The 15744-nt window shown below is 36.6% G+C and overlaps 1 protein-coding gene across 4 annotated transcripts in view; it reads left to right on the top strand.

Annotated features, from left to right (window-relative positions):
• Positions 1-15744, top strand: part of PPARG (peroxisome proliferator activated receptor gamma) — a 173575-nt gene that overhangs the window by 71541 nt on the left and 86290 nt on the right. Inside the window, exon 2 of one of the 4 annotated variants that reach the window (XM_074198542.1) lies at positions 1940-2021. The exons of the other annotated variants lie outside the window; for them this stretch is intronic. The gene's annotated coding sequence lies outside the window, so the exon portion shown is untranslated. The remainder of the gene's footprint in view (positions 1-1939; positions 2022-15744) is intronic. 4 annotated transcript variants of the gene reach the window in all.

The raw sequence follows: 15744 nt of genomic DNA, 5'->3' as shown, positions 1-15744 counted from the left end.
CTAGTACTATGAATTATATATAAGTGCTCAAAAATACTTGATAAATTTGAATCTTTACAATGTAATGAGCTTAGTAAATAGTCAGATGGTAAAAAGAATCATGATCATTGGACAAAAATTCAACCATAATAAAAAATTTTGTTGTTGAGTCAATTTCATTGATATCTGTCTCTTATGACCCTATTTTTGGGTTTTCTTGGCAAAGATACTGGAGTGATTTGACATTTCCTCTTCGGCTCATTTTACAGATAAAGAAACTGAGGCAAACCAGGTGAAGTGACTTACCCGGGGTCACCTAGCTAGTATCTAAAGCCAGATATGAACTCACAGAGTTGAGTCTTCCTGATTCCAAGCCCACTGTGCTGTCCACTGCACCACCTACCTGCCCATAAAACAAACCGCTCTGCATAATTTTTTTTTTTTAGTTTTTTTAGTTTTTGTAAGGCAATGGGGTTAAGTGGCTTGCCTTGCCCAAGGCCATGCAGCTAGATAATTATTAAGTGTCTGAGGCCGGATTTGAACTCAGGTACTCCTGACTCCAGGGCCGGTGCTTTATCCACTGTGCCACCTAGCTGCCCCCACATAACTTTTTCTATAATAACTGAAGGCATGCTGTTAAATATATATCTTAAGTAAGAGTGATCTTAGAATCACAGACTATTAAAGCTAGAAAAAACCTTACATGGAAATAATTTCTCTCCATTTATACATAAAGGCAACTGATGCCTGTGTGCATATATATGTATAATGAATATATGTAGTATTATATATCATATACATATATGCATACATAAACTCACATATATTTATAGATCAAAGATAGAAGTAGAGGTAGATATATAAAGTTGGAAGGGACCTTAGAGTCAAGTCAAGATTACACATACATTAAGCATTGATTGTATAGTAAATACTGGGCATAAAGGCAGAAACCAAAACAAATCCAGTTCCTGCTGAAATAACTCACACACATACCCCCATTTTAAATATGAAAAAACAGAAACCCAGAGAAATGAAATGCCTTGTCCAAGGTCATACAGTAGATTATAGAACCAGAACCAAATGACCTGTCCAAGGTCTGTTAGAGGAGAACCTATATAGATTCCAACTCCCAGATCTTAGCACAGTGAATATTTTACAATACTGTGCTACTTGAATTAGGGAGGAAGGGAGAGAATATTTTCTATAACTTGATTTAGGGGCAAAAGATATAGGATCTCCTGTGAACTCTCATTGGAACCACGAACCTTTCATGTGTTAATTAACCAAAGAACTATAGGCATTAAAGTTATTAATCACTAATGATAACTATCTTCCTTTTGGAAAAGTTTAAAGAAGTGACAAGTTAACAATCATACCAGGACTACTTTTGCCCCAAGAGTTGGCTGCTCCAAAGTTTGGCCAGCAGAAGGGTACCATGATTGGCATGGTTATGACAGGTTTCTCTTCTCTCTTTTCCTGTGGGAATACCCAACTAACTAGTGGGTGCTGGTAGGTGGGATTTGCATCCAGGATACAGGTTTATTTATTTGTTCTCCTTGAATTCATGGAGCCCCCCCCCCCCTCTTGTATTGATTGCCTCCCCAGTGGATGTGAAGAAACCATGTATTGATGCAACCATTCCTGGAGGCTAAGGTTTGGGGCCAATTCTCCTTGTACTGGAGAAAGACAGCTCTCCTAGGGAGAAGAAGAGAGAGACATCTCAACATTTGTTCCAGGCACTAGCAGCTAAATGGCTGGCCTGTGTCAATAGGTACACTGTGAAGTTTTCTTGTTGAAACTTGAAGAGAACAGACAATGTTCTCAGGCCATTCAGTTTGTCTCATTCCCTACTTGTGAGATGCATTCAGATAGTTAGTTTTTCATTGTAGAAAAATAGAAAGTTAATAAAAACTAATATCCTCAATCTCAGGATTGTTCTGATCAAATTTACTTCCTTTAGGCAGGTACACTGTGATACAATTGAATAAGAGAGAGAGAGAGGGAGACCGAAAGACAAAGAGAGACAGATCAGAGAGACAGAGGTAAGAATACTGTACTCTGGAAGATCTTAGTTCAAATCTTGCCTCTTTTGTTTACCTGTGTAACTTTGGACGAGTCATTTAACCTTCCTTGGTTTTAGTTTCCTTATCTGTAAAATGAGAAGTTGAGTTAGCCTTTGAGCTTCCCTCTCACTCCATATGTCTGCTCCTTCTCACTCCCTGTCCCCCTCCAAATGAGAAACTCTCCCTAGCAATGCAGATGGGCAGTGTTCTGAAATGGACAGTCTCATAGAGTTTCCTGGAGCAAAGAGAGGATGAATGATATGCTCAGGGTCACCAAGCAGTTTTCAGTCTGTAGTTAACATCGGTGCAGTGTATATAGAGATTCTTCCTTTCCCACTTCACTTAAATTTCCAGGAGACTTCCTTCTTGAATTTTATATAGGCGATTTTCTTCTTGGATTGGAGAGAAGGATATAGTAAGGAGGGACTCATGACCTGTAAATTGCTAAGCTACAAGAAACATATTGGACAGAACCCCAAGAGCAAGTGTGTCCTTGCATTCATAACTCTTGTTTGGATTTTTCCAGTATTAAGAATATAGAATTCTAAGAAATTGTTCTTTGTAGAATGTTGCTAATAACGCCTGCCATGCCTATTTTATGGGTTTTTTGTGAAGGTTGAATGAGATGACTAGGACCTGATAAAAGATCTCTGCTGTGACCTTAGATGACTAATATGAACAAGTCACTGATTCCACTCACATTCACTTTCTCCATTTCTTGGATATGTCACTTTGGGCAAGAATAAGACAATGTGACAGAAAGTGTGTGGACCTGGAAGGCAAGGAAACCTGGATTTCCATTTCTGGTTCTGCCACTAATTTTTTCTATTAATGGAGGTCAAACTCTGGAGCTGTTTGGGTCTATTTCCTCATCAAATTCATGAAGCAGGCAGACCGCATAATTTCAAATTTCCCTTCTAGTTCGGAACTTTATTGTGTTTATGAATACAAGCATTATTGGAAGACAAATGTAGATGATTATAATGAGCCACATTCTAACTTTATCCAAATCTCTTTAAGAATTTCTAGAGAAAGAACTGTAAACTGTAAACTGTAGATCATCTTGGCAGGAAGGTCTTTCCATATTTTACAAATCTGCTCATTTAATTCTTTTGGTTGAGAAATAGGTTCACACTCAATTTATAGGTAGAAAATGAAGGCAAAAAATAATTGTTAATTCAGATATTACTTTTTTGGCCATATTAATAATAGGTCCAGTACCAGGATGTCCTATTTCTGCATATTTCTCATACTGACCATTTTTAAGTCATATATTTAAGAAACAGTTTATGATAATTGGTAGTGGGTAGAATGCTGGGTCTGGAATCAGGAAGACATAATTCCAAATTAGCTTCAGACACTTACTAGCTGTGTGTCTCTGGGCAAGTCATTTATCCCTGTTTGTCTCAGTTTCTTCATCTGTAAAATGATGTGGAGAAGGAAATGGTAAATTAACTCATTATCTTTGCCAAGAAAAGTCCTATGGGATCCTGAAGAGCCAGTAATAACTGAACAACAACTTGGGGGCGGCTAGGTGGCGCAGTGGATAGAGCACTGGCCTTGGAGTCAGGAGTACCTGGGTTCAAATCCGCTCTCAGACACTTAATAATTACCTAGCCTTGTGGCCTTGGGCAAGCCACTTAACCCCATCGCCTTGAAAAATCTAAAAAAATCAAAAAACAAAAAAAACAACAACTGAACAGCAACAACAAATGGGATGTTGAGTTTAGGTTATAGTTTAATTTTATATTATTATATAATATTATATAATACGTTATATTATGTTATGTTTTATTATGTTATATTATGTTACATTATGTTATTATGTTATGTTATGAAGTTAATAATTCATAATAAAAATTTGAGGAGTCATTTATAGCATAACGAAACAGAATTGGGAAAAGGACCTTAGATATAATATAGTCCAACTCCCTCATTTCATTAATGAGAAAATTAAATTTCATATATATCTTGTCCTTCAGCAATGATGAATTTGTCTAAGAAAATACATTTCTTCTGTTATACATATTGTTTATGTTTGCATATACATAATATTAATTAAGCTTCAGTTCTAAAGTGTTAGTCTTATGATTTTAGACATATGTAGCTAATTTTAGTGGAAAGAATGTATATGTAAATAATAGGCAAACTATTGGCAAGGATAACTTTAATCCCTTCTAACTCAAAGCCAACTCAGATGTAAAACTTTAACATCATATTATAATGCAAATAGATTTCTGAATGCTTAAAGGAAAAGGAGCTATCTCTTTCTTGAGGTTTTCAGGTGGGTAGAGATGAGACTTGTTCAACATGGCTCTTTATTCCCTGTGTAATTGGGACAAAATAAAAACTTGCTTTGACTTGAGTTACTTCTATAAAGGAGGGTTGGATTTTTGTTATTATTTTTGTTTGGAGTTGTTGTTAAAATTGTCCCTACCTTCCACTTTCCTCTGGGATTAAGCCCAGTAAATATGGTTTTCCCATTAAACTACCCAAAGTATTAGACAAAGAAACTTTCACTAGGTGATCTGAAGAATCAATAATTACCCATTGTAGAGCAGAGCAGCCAGATCTATAGTCTAGTTTGGGGGTGTAGGGTAAGTGCAATTTAGAGAAGTGTTGCACACAATTTAACCCACTCAAAGACTTCCATATTGCGAAGCCTTCAACATTTTGCCAACTGATATGCAGCCCTATGTGGGGGTATATTTTTAAATCAACAAGCCACTGCAATCCTATTAGGCCACTTCTATGACAAGAGGAGGCCTGCTCCCACATTAGTAACTTGGCACAGTGAGCTTTTTTCCTTGCCAAAAAGGGCAAAGGCCTTGAGCAAGAAGACAGCTTTTCCTGATTACAAAACTGACCACAATTTCTTGCCAACCTATTAATATAGAACATTTTTTTCCTTTCTTTTTTCTTTCTTTTTCTTCCTTTTTCCTTCCTTCCTTTCTGCCTTTTTTCCTTCCTTTCTTCTTTCCTATACCTAATTTTTCAGAGAAAGAAATCATTTTTATCATATCATAGGATATAAAATTTCAGCATTAGATGAGATAACTGCATTTTTATTGATATAACTCAATCATGTCAAAAAAAACCTAATGACTAAAAGTATTCAATCCATAAACAAAACTTTAGTACCCTAACTAATTAATTTTATAGATTTTTTTTTGTCATTTTGTCATTTTGGACTGTTCTTCAATATTCAGCACATTAGGATCTTAGTATTTACATGTAGAATTTAAAATATTAATATTTAGCCCTTTCCAAAAGCATTCCTTTAGAAACTAGAGTTGGAAGCTCGAGTTGGAAAGCTTATACCTCGAAGATGAGATATTAGAATATACCTCCTTTCCTTTTTTTGTAGAGATAGAGAACTGTATGAAGCAGGCCCATAGAGTACTGGACCTAGAGTCAAGAACAGCTAAAGTACAATTTAACCTTAAATATTTACTAGCCATGTATTCTTGGGCAAGTCACTTGATCCTGTTTGCTTCATCTGTAAATGAGCTAGAGAAGGCCATTATAAACCACTCTCTAACAAGAAAACCCAAATGGGGTCATGAAGTCTTGGTCACAACTAAAAATGACTAACAGCAACAAAAGGAAAATGTGGAAAATGACCCATACCATTGAATTTGGTTGCTATATTTGTTAGTTTTGTCACATTACTTTGTTTCATTCCTTTTTACTCCTTATTCTAAGGAGAAAGTCTGGGTGGGATAAGGATAAGGAGTTTGTTTTGGGAAGTAAGGATAATATTAAAACAAAGATCAATTTTGTTTTGAAAAATGAAAAAACTAAGATTGGATCCTATTTGAGTAAGAACTAGAAGAAGCCCCATGTGGTATGGAGTTTTAAAGTTTAAAGACCTTAAAAATCTACTCTAAGCATCTGATATGTCCCTTTCAGCTTCAGGATACTGTGATTCCATGAAAAATAAGTTAATCTTGCAGTTCATAATATGAAGACCTAGAGTCTCCTTTTTAAAAGGAAATGTATGACTCTTGAACAATCTTCTTGCTGAGATCATTCAAGATCTCTTCCCTCACTAGACAGCATGTGGGTCACTGGCGAGACAGTGTGGCAATGTCTTATTTGTAATTGCCCCCAGAGTTGCCAAAGCAACAAACAACAAGATGACCCAATAGCTTGAGTCAACAGCTGGCTCTTCAATACTGGGCAATCCTCTTTAACCAATGATTGAGCTTTGAAATTTGCCATTCTCCCTTCCATTTTTATTTCAGAATACTCAATAACTATTTTCTTATATGTACGGACTCCCTATTTATTTCATTCCTTCAAGGTTTGTAATTAATGTCTTCCCCCCCCCAATTAAATGAACATTTGAAGAAAAGAGTTATGATGTCAGTATTTTTGCCAACTCTCCACTGTGTGTCTAGGGAGATTCCCTTACTGATTCAGATTTATTTACTGATAAACAGTCTGAAATAAAGTTCAGAAGAGAAAACAGACTCTTCAGGAAAAGACTTGGGGGGGAAACATTTTTGTTCTATTAAAAAGGCTTGTTCTTTTTTAAAATGTGAACATGATTGCTGGAAGCCAACAGTGTTCACTATAAGTACTGAATTACATGGTAGATTTATTCTGTATCTGTTTGTACAGTATGCTCAGAACCTATAGATGAAACACAGTCAGCCTATACAGAATGTTCCCAAAATTTAATGCTGTTTTAAACTTTAGTAGACTTTTGCTATACCTGATATTTTATCTCTATTTCCACCTCCTGAACATTAAGCATGAGCAGAAATTTGTTTCTAAAAGCAAAACTATTCATTTTGATCATTTGCTTGGGTGCACATTTCCAAAAGGTGCTCAGGGCTCTTTAGATAAGTTTTTTAAAAGACTGACTGTAACTTTTGTTTTTCCTTTTACTGTCTATGTACACATAGACAAACACATTGCTGATTAATGAACCTTGCATTTTTAGATGTCATTTTCATTAATTTCATATATTTCTTCATGGAAGCTGAAAAATGTAATATATATCTGTTCCTCCAGCTCATTCTAATAGGTTTCCTGATCACAAGATTTATATTTTTTTCCTCCTTGGTCATAACCTCCATATAAATGTGACATGTGGTAAGTCTTGTTAACAGTCTCACACTTTAAAAATGGAAATGCTAACCTCGTTATGGGATAAATCAATTTTTTTGTTAAAGGGGGAACCAATAAATATGGAACCCATTAATTTTTTAGAGTATCTACCATATTGATGCCATAATTCCAAATTTGAGAAGAAAAAGAAATTTCCTGGAAATATAAAAAATATTTTTTAAAACACTCCTAGGAAATAAGACTTAACTTTGAGGAATTGTGGCCATTTCAATCAATGTCTAGCACTTTGTTTTCATGAAATTATATAAAATGATGATATTTAGTCTGTTTTTGCAAACTAGAAAAGTTGTTGCTATTTTTCCTCTTGTTAATTTAACCCACATTAAGGGCAGGATGTCCTGGCTATTTTGTGAAATAGCTCTTAGGTCAAAATTTGATAGCTTTGTCTGTTTCAAAAGAATATGTCTAGAATGCAGTGTAACACCCCTTTTAGGTTAACTAAGGGCAAGTGCTGTTTATGGTAAGACATATTTATGTGATCTAAGTTAGTTTTCATTCTCTGCTAATCTCTTATTTTATGTCTTCTATTTACCCTGTGTTTAAATTTTCTCTCAAATCTCGAATCTACTTGGAAAGACATTTCTGAGGGTTTTTTGTTTTGTTTTGGTTTGGTTTTTTGTCTTAGCTTTTGTTTGATTAGAATTGTTACAAATGAAAACACTGGTTAGCCCTTGGTTATGTACTGTCTGTGTTATTCTCTAGTGGTTTCCTTAATAATTCATCAAAAAGCATTTTTGAGCACCTATTCTTTATCCAGTTTACAAAAATAAATGCAAAAATGCTTGCTCTCAAGGAATTTGCTTTGGGTCATAAGTCATTTCTACTGGATTCTTTGCTCTTCAGGACAATACTCTTATGTTTCATTTGTATTACTGTCAACATAATGTGGTCACTTCATTGTGATCAATGTAATTGATTTAATTCAAAAGATTTATTTCCCCCTTGGAAATTTGAATCCACCCAAGAATTTGCTTCATACATTAGAGACAGAAGGGGGGGTGCTTTAGAAGTCATCTAATTTTACCCCTTTTAATAGATTAGGAAACAAAGACCCACAGAGTTTAACTGATTTAGCTTAGCATACATATTCCAGTGGTGAGCTAAGATTTGATTCCAGCCTGTCTCCAAATCTGGCATGACTTTTCCTCTGCAATGTAAGTCCAAACTTCAGTTAGGATGTCATTCATTCATTCCTTCATTCATTCATATCAACCTGGGCTAGGAAGGGTTGAACCCAAATCCAAAAAATGTGGTTTTTATTTAAGTGCTGCACTTTTTTAAAATCTCTTTTGCCCATTAGTAAACTGACTTAGCTTTTTAACATTGAGATGCATAACTTCTGCCAGGTCATCAACAATTATTTATTAAACACTTATTTTGAGCCAGATACTAGAGATATCAAAGAATCACTAACCAAAATGAACTTACATCCGATGGAGCAAATGCATATTAAACATGTACATCAAAATATAAAGTTAACAAAAACCCACACAAAATTGTCCAACGAAAGGTAACTTGGGAGGAAGCCCAACAAATAGTAGTAGGTATCAGTCAGGAAAGTCTTCATGCACAAGATGGCGGCACAAGAAGGAGTCTGGGAGGGAGAAATATGGAATGTATTCAAGGCATGTGGCATTCACTCAGGACTTGGAGATGGAACGTTCTGAGTGAAGAGCACAGAGAAGGCCAATTGACTAGATTGAAGAGTGGAGGAGGAGGCTAATAGCCAATGAGACTAGGGAAAAAACGGAGCCAGGGACAAAGTATAGGGGCAAAATGGTGCTTTAAGTTTTAGCAGTTACTGAGATAATTTAGACAAGAAAATGCATCCAGTTATTAAATTTAAAATGACTTTTTTGGTCTGAAGGGTTCGAATTATGTTCCATAGTGCTAACATTCACTAGGTAACTCTTCACTTTGCCTGTGTAGACATAGTTTCACATAACTTTAGAGTTCTTCCATTGTCCTCAGTTCCCAGCATTGTATCTTTTTTTTTTACTTGTTTGTTTTGTTTTCTTTTCTTTTTATCAATATGAACCCATCAAACAACCCTAAGTAACCTTGTGCTGGATCCAAAGCCATTTCCACAAGTAAAAATTGGCAAGGTCAGTCAAGGGGAGAAGCTTCCACAAGTAGAACACTTGCCTCTTGACTCTAGTGCCAGACTCAGGCCTGTGTGAATTTTCTGAATTTTATACTGTTGCACCAGAGTAGGTGATAATCTTGATGACACACTCATCCTCCAGAGCATGTTGAGCAATAGAAAGATGCCTTAGAGTCAAGATGAGTGATAAAAGGATGCCACAGAGGCTACTTCCACTGAGAAGCTCCCTTGAGATAGGAGGCAATTATTGGACACCATTTTTATTTTAATATACCTAAGCAATCTCTACATAAAACCAGGGATTGATACTTGAAAACATTTGAATGACAGACTAAAGCATTTACTCAACCAGATAGTTGAAATAATAGAAAACAGAAGCTTCTGATATGTTCCAACGTAAAAATTAAAAAGATTCTAAAGAGTTTAGAGAAATAAATACCCATACTTAGAGTCCTTGCTGCTTTAAACGCATTGGCATTTGTTGAATTGGATCCAATTTGTGATTGATTATCATTAGAAGTGCAACTACAATGGAGCTTTCCCCAGGACACTACAGTTTAGAGGAGCATACAGTCTTCCCTTCTTCTTGCCATCCCTTCCCCTTTTAGTACTCTTGTCCATCTTTATCCTCAACATGGCAGTTTCCAATCCCAGTGCCCCTAGAAGTCTAGAGAGATGACTACTGTTTTGTCTTTACTCCCACCAAGCTCCCTGCCTGAAAGTCTGTGCTTACTCAAAATGGAATCCTAAAATCTTCCCAAATCCCTAGCCCGGTCCACCTTACTCCAGGTCCTCATCCCCTCCTAGCCCCACCACATTCCTACTCCACATGCATTTTGTCATATTTGCCCCAGGCCCCAGGGCTGTTAGCAACAGAAGACCTGAGCTTTGGATGAATCTGTATTGCCTACTAACTGTGTAATGTTGGAAGACCAGTTCTCTATCCACCATTCCACATCTGTCTCTAACTTAGAAAAATGAAATGAATGAACTTAAAGGGAAATGACTCTTTTTTTAAATCTTGCTAAAAATTGCTATGCTTACATTTATTATCTGTAGAGTACTTTGTTCGCTGAGTGTGGAGGGAAAGGAATATAACCAGAAGAATAAGGCGCACCATTCTTGATCTCAAGGAGCTTACATTCTAGTTGGGGGATGTCCATGACTGTCTTCCAAAGTTTTTCTTCCTAGAATATTATTGGTAAAAAGGCCTAAGTAATAATGGAGGAGAAGAGGAGAGTGGATTTAGATTGGAGATTTATTAACCAGCTGAGAATTTGCTCAGTATACTTGCAATAACATCTTTCTATTTTCTCTTCAAAAGTTCACTTCTCTTCACATTCTTCCACAATATTTCTTAATGTTCTTCCATAAATGACTATGAATAGTTCTCTCTCTAGCTCCTTCAATCAGTAAGGAAGGTATTCATGGAAGCTTTTACAAGCCAATTTAATGTTACTGAAATTCTATGGGTGGGGAAAGAAGTCACATAATTGACTTCTAAAAACTTCTCTCAGCTTTCTTTATTTATTAGAATTATAACATCAGAGCATTTTTTTACATAGGAGGGATCCCTACCACCTCCACCATCACTTCCCCATTTTACAGATAAAGTAACTGAGACCCAGACTTGCTAAATATAAATCCTTAATCTTGTTGACTTCCTAACTTTCTTCTTCCATTCTACCCTTATTTTCCTCCTTCTCATCTCCCCTTCTCTGGGTAGGGTGGAGTCTGTAACTGTGACCATGAAAATGAAGTTGGTCAGAGAAGGGCAAAGTTGATTCAGAATGCAAGGAAGCAATGACAAGGAAAAAAATGCAATTTTAGTTTCTTTTGTTTCCTTCCTTCAAGTCCAATTTTGCACCATTATTATTTTTTAATAAATAGTATTTTGTTTTTTCCAATTACATATAAAGACTATTTTTAACATTCACTTTCTTTTTAAATTTTAAGTTCCAAATTTTTCTCCCTCCCTAAAGCAGAAGTCTATTTGATATAGATTTTATATATATATATATATATATATATATATATATATAATATATATGTATGTATGTATGTATTGCACCATTATTATTCAGAGGAAAAAAGATTTCAACCTCTTAAGATCATCCTACACTGTCAATTAGCAAACCCTGTTTCATTTCTACTTAAGTAGTCACCCAAGCTAAATTGGAAAATTAGAAAATAACAGCTAAAGGGTACTAGAGCTTAAAATGATGGGGTTGTACTTATTGACTTTTTTGGAAAGAGCAAGTGGGCTTGGTTTTAGGAGACCTGGCTCTGACACATATATTCTCACTGAGTCTTGAATTCCTTATCTGTAAAATATAATATTAAAGATTTGCAAAGCACTTTAAAATATTATTTTATGAGATCCTCATATCAACTCTGGAGGTAGGGGCTATCACTATTCTCATTTTACGATTAAGGAAACTGAGGCAGACAAAAGCAAAGAGACTTACTTAGGGTCATACATCTTAGACATGTCTGAGGTTTAGATTTAAACTCGATTCTAAGTCTAATGCCACCAAATTTCCTAAAAACAAATTTTAAAAAAGGAGATAATATGTACATGTAGACAAATTTTAAGTGCTGTGAGAATTCCTGTGACTCATGAGTAGACTATGTTTTTGTGACTACCATGTTACAGTACAGAACAAAAAGTACTTGTTGAGGATTCTCCCAGAACAACTATTCCTTTTTCTATCTTCCTACCCCTTTACAGACTTGGAGTTGAAAGATAAATGAACATTATTGAGGCAGCCTGACCTGGTGCCTGAAGAACCTCCCTTGAAGCGAGTGTGAGGCAGGTCTCGTGGACTTGTTCTGGCCTTAGGAACCTAGGCAAATTGCTGACCTCGGGCAAGAAACTTGAAGACCCTAAGCTGTAGAACAGTTGCTGATCTACAATGATAGAGAAAATTTTCTTACCTGCTGGGTACCTGAGGTTCCCACAGGATAAGATTCCCCCCACCCCAAAAAATCTCAACCATTTAAAGAATGTTTGTTTGTCTGTAAAAAGTGAGTGATTGACAATATACCTGTTCTAGAGCAAGATTGTCATGAAGTCATATTGTGGTCAACCTTCACACTTAGTATTTTATAGTGATACCCTTTGTATTTAATATGAATCTGCATGATACATCAGGTAGAGAAAGGGAGCAGAGCTTATTCCTTTTTGTGTTTATTTGGGAAGTAAAGGCAACGGGATGCTCCAGAAAGTTGTCTTCACCTCCACCTAGGCACCTTACTGGTGTTGCTTTCCAGAGGTTGTCAAATACTAAACATGTTGTTTGATTGGTTACAGCACCAGCTCCCCTAGTACAATAGAAGTATCTTTGATAAACGGTGATTCATGTTCATTTAAATAGAGCCAAGTTGTCCCTAAGCCTTCACCAGATTATTTCTTCTTGTGGGTGCAGTTTTGCACCTGCACCATGTTAGAGATACAGAAATAGTATATGTTCTTGATTGCATCTGCAATCCACCCCTGATGACCTCAAAATTAGGGCCAAATGGCTACCTGAGTACACAATTATATATCCATGTGATTTTTATATGAGTGAAGAATTGCCAGCCCCAGATTCTAATGCGGAAGATTCCCACAAGAGGTAGATGGGTTATACTATAAAGTAAATTGAGTACAATTAACTGTCAATTACCTATATATGGATTATCCCTCATTGCCCCATATCAGGGTTATTGCAATATCTTTCTAGCTGACCTGCCTAAGTCTAGGTTTCCCCACCTCCCACCCCCTTTCCAATTCATCCTGTGTAGATAAACCTTCTTCAAACAGTGCTTTCATTATGTCTGTCAACAAATATTGACCACCCTCCATTTCCAAGGTATATCAACTCTGTGGGGATTTCCTTAGGTTTAATATGCTTCCTTCACTTTTTTTTAAGTCATCTTATTTCTTGCCTCTATCAGAATCACCTTCTCTGCTCTAGAGAGGCTAATGTATATCTACAATAGCCAAGAATAATTTAGCCACATGCCTTGTTCCATGCCTGATATTCTCCTTCACTTCTCTAACCATCTAGACTTTCTTATCTTTCAATGCTCTGCTTGAATTCCAAGGTTTCTTTGGTTCCTGAAGCCTTAATTAGGTTCCTCCTCCTCCTCCTCCTCCTCCTCCTCCTCCTCCTCCTCCTCCTCCTCCTCCTCCTCCTCCTCCTCCTCCTCCTCCTCCTCCTCCTTCCTCTTCTTGTTTTTCAAGGCTATGGGATTAAATGGCTTGCCCAAGATCACACAGATAGGCAGTTATTAAGCATCTAAGGTCAGATTTGAACTCAGGTACTACTGACCCCAGGGCAGGTGCTCTATCTACTATACCACCTAGCCTCCCTTCCATCTCTTCTTCACCTCAACTCCATTGCCTTTATATTTCAAATGAAAAATCAGGACCAGTGGTTAGATGAAGGATGTTCTTCTTAGCATAGTTATAGATATAATTAGTTATAGATACCCAATTCTTTCTATCCATTTATTGATTGATTAAATTAGATTGATAATAAAAGTGTTGTCTCTTGGGGGGGGGGGTGCTCCTTTTTATTGCCCCAGACTGGATTTACAGCTTCAGTTACCCAAGGGCCCTCTGTTGTCTGATCTGGTTCAGAGATACATCTTTTTTTTCTCTTCATTCTCAAAATAATTTTTCATCCAGTGAGATATAAATATGGTACTCTTTTCATAGCAGGGATAGATTTCTATTGAGTCATTTGCTTTTTTTCTTTTAGTTCTCCCTTTTTGGCCAGCAGCCCAAGTTTGAGTGAAGGATAACTCAGGCTACAAATCCACTTTGGGACCATTAAAGGTGTGAATATAACTAATATTTTACCCACAGAAAACTACTAGGAAACCTTCTCTTTGGGGAAGAGAAGGGACCAGACTAACATGTTCATTTGAGTCTCATTTTGGGTACATAACTCTTAGAGGAAGATTTATAAAGGAGACTAATATGTTTATATGAAGAACAGCTAGTGTTACCACAGAATTTGTCAGATGGATGACTATAACCTTCTGAACTTATTCAACATAAATGAATTGAGTATCTCCAAAACTATTGGCTGGATCCAAGCATAGACTTGATAAAGGATTAGCATTTAGCACAGGAAACCTATGCCCAGGGTCCTTGAACTTGTTTTAAATTAGATAGATAGTCTGATAAAGATATATGAATAACTTTTCTGCATGATCTGTATTTTTTGGTGTGTGAATTTCAAAACACTCATGAGAAGGGTCCATGGGTTGCACTGGACTGCCAAAGAGGTAACACACAAATTTAAGAAATTCTGGTTCAGAAACTAAATTAAATATATTATTGCATACTTCTTTTTTAATTTTTTTAAGGTGTAAGTCCCCTTCCTTTCTAATGGGGAACATTCTTGAAGATATAGTTCTAACTTTACATAAATTCACTTTAAGCAAATTCAACTTTTTGAAAAGAATTCAGAAAGAAGTCTGCATTTCAAAAACACCTTTGCTAACTTTCCTGCACTCTCCCTTTCAAACCCCTCAGCCAGGTGCTCCTTGTCCTCTCTAACCCCCAACCCCCCAAAACAACCTTAAGGCGAAAGTAGAAGAATCAATGCTTCAAAAGACCCCAGACCTTCCTCTCTTTTGTCTGGTCCCTTCCCACTGTAGCTGGCCTAGATCCCCTTGAATTGCTTTCAGTCCCCATCCTCCACAGATGAAGCCCCCTCCTACTTCCCTCCCTCCCAGTCCTAAAGCCAGAATTGTGATTTTGTGGAGGAAATTATAAGCTAGAAGTCAACACTCCTACCTGCCCATCAATATGTATTAATTCTCCAATTAGAATGTAAGCTTCTTGAGGATAATTCCTGTCTCTGTTTTTGTATTTCTCTCCCCATCACTTAGCATGGTGCTTAGCAGATAATAGCTTTTTCATTTATTTATTTATTCATTCATTCAATAGTTCTTTTTGAGAGAAGACTATGACCTTCCTCCTGACCTGCTCTACAGCCAGATGGGCCTCCATGACTTTGCTCACAATTTCCTTCTTACATTTCCTTTTTGACTGTTTATCCAGGCTTAATCTAGCTTTTCAGCACTGATAGAACTTTTATTATTTCTTCTTTATTCTCTGTATCCAACCTCAAAGAAAAGGGATCTATATCTGTTGCCTAGCAATTCATTCTTTTTTTTTTAAAGGTTTTTGCAAGGCAAACGGGGTTAAGTGGCTTGCCCAAGGCCACACAGCTAGGTAATTATTTTAGTGTCTGAGACCAGATTTGAACCCAGGTACTCCTGACTTCAGGGCCGGTGCTTTATCCACTGCGCCACCTAGCCACCCCTTTAGCAATTCATTCTTGCTGGCACTATGATGGACTCATGAATATTAAGTGAATATATTTGAGTATAAAAATCCTCCTCTGATCTTCACCATTTTGGTGGCAAAGATTGTGTCAAGGTAACATTCTGGCACCT

Source organism: Macrotis lagotis, chromosome 8 (genome assembly GCF_037893015.1).
Source record: "Macrotis lagotis isolate mMagLag1 chromosome 8, bilby.v1.9.chrom.fasta, whole genome shotgun sequence".
Taxonomy (NCBI): domain Eukaryota; kingdom Metazoa; phylum Chordata; class Mammalia; order Peramelemorphia; family Peramelidae; genus Macrotis; species Macrotis lagotis.
The sequence above is the reverse complement of the archived record's forward strand: the minus strand, read 5'-3'. Positions and strand labels throughout refer to the sequence as shown.